The sequence below is a fragment of the Sinocyclocheilus anshuiensis genome, unplaced genomic scaffold (genome assembly GCF_001515605.1).
Source record: "Sinocyclocheilus anshuiensis isolate Anshui unplaced genomic scaffold, SAMN03320099.WGS_v1.1 scaffold413, whole genome shotgun sequence".
Taxonomy (NCBI): domain Eukaryota; kingdom Metazoa; phylum Chordata; class Actinopteri; order Cypriniformes; family Cyprinidae; genus Sinocyclocheilus; species Sinocyclocheilus anshuiensis.
Genome location: NW_015536481.1, coordinates 1,359,160 through 1,364,016, shown reverse-complemented (window position 1 = coordinate 1,364,016; position 4,857 = coordinate 1,359,160).

The window sequence follows — 4,857 nt, the reverse complement described above, 5'->3', positions numbered from 1 at the left end:
CGATTTTGAACGCGATTTTGTGTAGCTTGTCAGTGAACTACGGCTCTGTGTAGTAAATGCCGCTCCATCTGAAAGCACGTGCTGGAGATTAACTACTAATCACCAGAAGCAGCTTTACTGACGAGATGCCCATGAAAATCGCATTCGATTTTTTGCACAGCCCTAATTATGGCTGTAGCAAATAAAATGCAAATGAAATGAAAAGTGTTGAACGCAGCATTAAATTTAGATCTGCTCAGTGTTGCGCCATGATTTTTTTATGCATTTTTACAGTGTTGCGCATTATAACCAATCACACAAGTCTGTTGAGCTTATGAATGCAGTGGCCAATCAGAGGCGTTCAGATAAGTTTTTGTTCAGTGCTGACTGAATTCAGCTCTCACGCGAATTCTCTTATCATAAACAACAAAGATGTACGTATGATGTAAAAGATTAATTCATAAAACCGTGTATAGACTGCTTTACTGATCATAAGGGGAGTTTTTTGAGTGCTTAAACTCGCGCTAGACTTAAGTCAGTCATAATGTTCTTTGACAGTGTAAATGTTCTTTGCTTGCATTCTCTGTGTAATTTATTCGCTGTTTGAATAACTGTGGGTACAGGTAATAAAAAAAATTAATTCATCACCTCATCCGTGAACATCCTCCTTCATAGTCATTAAACTTCGCCTTTGTTATTGTTTTGAAAATGCGACCTCTAGTGGCGAAAACTTACATAGTGTACCTTTAATTCGTAGGGAGTTACATTTTTTTGTGCCATATCCACATGCATATTTATTTGGTAGTTTTCTGTATCGGGGATGCAGAGCACATTAGTAAAGCTGCTGTATGTAGTGCGGTAACAAAGGTGTGCCTCGCTGACGTTCACTTGATAACATCTTGCAGCGATCTCTGGAAGTAACCCAATAATTAGAATTTCCTTTAGAATTTCCAGTGTGGTTGGATGCATTGATGACACGCATATTCCCATCATCGCACCTTCCGAAAATGAAACGGATATGGAATGGAAGGATGCCATATGGAAGTGTAGTCCGAGATATAGGCTATGCTGTAACCACCACCACAGCTGTTACATAAACACAAATTATGCACAATTTATGTGGTCATCTTTATTTCCTACAAATACAAAAGCAAGTGTTATTCTTTTTTTACTGTTGGATTTTTGTATTCTTCCAATACTTGGTATTATGGCCATCTCCTCTTCATCTGTTCTTCATTATTTTGCGAGCCTTCTTGCTGTTGACAGAGTAGAAGTCAAATGTTAATTTCATTACTCTAAGAAATATAACAGGTTGTATTAGAGAATCTTTAATTATGTGAAAAGATTAGGTGAAAAGGTTAGAGTACGTGGAGAAAAAAAATCTGCTGCACATTGAAATAGACACTGAATGAAATGTATTTAATATATCAAATGTTTGTAAAGTCATGTAGCCTACACCCATGAACATTTTATGCTTAAAGCTTTACCTGATTGAATTGTTTTTATACTTCATTTTTAGCTACTGTCACGTTGTTCCTTTTTTTTTTGCCCATGGGATACCATGAAAATTAATATTAGTTCAATAACCTACCGTTCTGCCAGTTTTCACCTCTGTTATTATAACAGTGATTAAGAATTAAACTTATGCGTTGACTCAAAGTATGCAGACGTATTTTTGTCAGTGCTGTTGCCATGGTGAATCATAATTTCGGAGCTCCATTGATCATGACTTCTCATAGTCGTGGTGCACATGCTAAACTCAGTCAACCTACTCAGAGTTGACTGAACTAACACAATTCAGCTGTTCTGAAACCGAAAAATCAGAGTTTCCCATCTCGGGGACCAGGGTAAGTCAACTCAGAGTTCAAGTTTTAACTCAGAGTTGGTTGAACCTCCTTATTGAAACGGGCCCCAGGAGTGAGTGACTGAAAGTGTTTCCATTCTATATTGATGACCTTTAACCCCCTGGCAGAACGCTCAGTAAGGATTATGGGAAGGAGGGAGCAAAGCATCTCATTCCCTACAGGGGTCACTCCCTTAAAGGTCACACAGATGGTGTGAGTGTGATATGATCAGTTAATTTCAGTCACGTTTTAGTAAAGATGAGGTTCGTAGCCAAGCAATAGTCATCAGGAGCATGATGACAACAATAATCTGTAGTGAAAATGTAATAATTTGGTTTATCCAAAAAGTATTTAGAATTTGAGATGGCACGGTAGCCAAAATATGTATCTTCATATCATGTTGTGTTGCTATACAATGGCAGTTTTTGTGTTATTTGTTAAATATAAATAATGCATAATGTAATGTTTAAAGAAATAGTTCACCCAAAAATCTAAATTTGCTGAAAATTTACTCATCATCTGGCTATCCAAGATGTTGTTTTCAGAACAAATTTGGAGAAATGTAGCCTTACATCATTTGCTCATCAATGGATTATTCGCCCTCATGTCTTGAATTTTCAGTGCATAAAGCTGCATTCTAATAGGAATGTTATACAGGTACAGGGTGCGTTAAAAGTGTTAATAATTTTAACACATTATTTTTTCCATAACATCGTGCCACATTAACACCTTAAATTGACAGCCTTATTTTTAAGTTAATGATTTGGTGGATTATGATGGATTTGTTTCTTAAAAACATGCAGCTTTTCATTTCACAAGACAATTGTTTGGCTGGAGTCATTTTAATCAGTTATTTGAACTCTCATTATGACGGCACACATTCACTGCAAAGGATCCATTGGTGAGCAAGTGATGTAATGATATATTTTTCTAAATCGGTTTCGATAAAGAAACAAACTCAGATCTACCATATTAATCGGCAGAATGTCAAGTTGATAAAATAATTGATAAAATCATTCTCTGAAACTTTTCAGTATTCATAGTCTCCAACCACAGGTGTTACAGCGATTACTTATTGTTGAGTGTTACTCGTCAATAAAGACGGCCTGCTGGGCCAGTGTGTGAGCCAGAACAGTTGTCCTTTTGGGCCTATTTTATGCCTTGTAACCTTAAATGTTTGGTTTTGCTTTGATGTATTCCACATTGTTGTGGCTGCTGATTTGTCATCAAGATTATCTATCTAGCCTAGATAAGGTGTTGTCGAATTTGCAGAAATTATAGTCTTGAAAGCATGAGGAAGAATGTGTTGACAGCTTCTTACTTTTTTCATAGTCGTTTTTCGTGGTTATTTATGGACTTTATAGTCATTAAAACCAAATAACTTTCCACTTGTTGCAGAATTTCACATTTATTTTGTAAATTAAATAAAACCATTATGTTTAACAAGTATAAAAAAAGCATTGTAAAAAAAAGTTGTTGAGCCCAAGTTGTCAGTGATTTAAAAGGATCATTCACCCAAAAAGGAATCTTCTGTAATCATTTAGTCACCCTCATATCATTTCAATCCTGTATGACTTTCTTTCATCTGCGGGACACAAAAGAAGATATTTTGAAGAATGCTGATGGTGACCAAAAGAGACATGTTCCATAGAAGAAAGTCATTCAGATTTGGAATGACATGAGGGTGAGTAAATGGCACAATTTTCATTTTAGTGAACCATCCCTTTAGTAAACAGTGAAAATGATCATGAAGGGGGAGAGAGAGAGAAAGCAAGGCATACTACAGCATAACATGTATAATGTCATGCCTTTTGGATGTTACTAGTTTTGGACAGAAGTATCACAATGCATGAAACCCAGTTGCCAATAGATGGCACTGTAGAATCACTGTGCTTTCATAAAGAGACTTGCAACTAGTAATGGAGTGTTGCACTTTTCTAATCATCTGATTGCTGAGGTTTAGACCACTCACTTCCACTTAGCTGTTAACACTGAACCTTTATAGAAAATAACTGATGATTAGTCATAGATCACATGACTTCAGTTGCACTTGATGCACTGTCATGTGTTTGCATGCTAACCTGTTTACATACAAGCCAAAATAAGCTACATACACAATCGTTCAGATGTACGAATATCATTACAATTTAAAATAATTTCTTTCTATTTTAATATATTCTAAAATGTAACTTATTCCTGTGTTGGCAAAGCTGAACTTTCATCAGCCATTACTACAGTCTTCAGTGTCACGTGATCCTTTAAAACAAAATAATTCTACACGGTAGTGTGCAAACTGTCCGAGACACTTAAAACCAACCAAGTGTTGTCCAGAAGTGGACAGAAACTGTAAGCAAGTGGGAAGTGCCACTTCCAGCACAAGCAGCATCAACAGAGAGATGCAAACTTTCGTTTCTCGTCTGCGTGGGACACTCTCTCCAGCTGGCTGTCAGACTGCTGATGCTGCACAACATTTTACATAAGTAAAACATTGACCTGCCAACAAGTTGGCTACTTTTCTGGACGACTACAGAAAGTTCAATAGTTCAGTGGAAATAAGAAAGAAGATTCACAGATGTTTTTAAATATAAATGCTTGGAGTCTTGATTCATGTGATGTGTTTCTGGTGTTTCTGGGCTCTTATTGAGCCACGTGTTCTGGCCACCATAGATACATTTCCAGCCTATCGTAAACTCCTGCCCCTCCTCCCCGGGGTCTGCGCTGTGCCTCTGACCTTGCTGGCTTGAGCTTAAATGAGGAAGGCAGAAAATAGCACATTAGACACAGAGCCCGTCCGTGTTTCCCTGGGCTCAGCTCGGCCATCCGACACCTGATCTCATGGGTTTCTCTGTGGAGGTGCAGATCTGTGCCCTGTACACATAACATATAACACACAAACACACACACAAGGCTTACAAACAGTCATCTGTGATTTACTTTTTCAAATACTTCAACTTCTAAATCCCTACCGATTCCCTGGAGCGAACGATGAAGGAAGAAATTGAGAAAAAGAGAGAGCGTCTGAGTGAGTGATAGG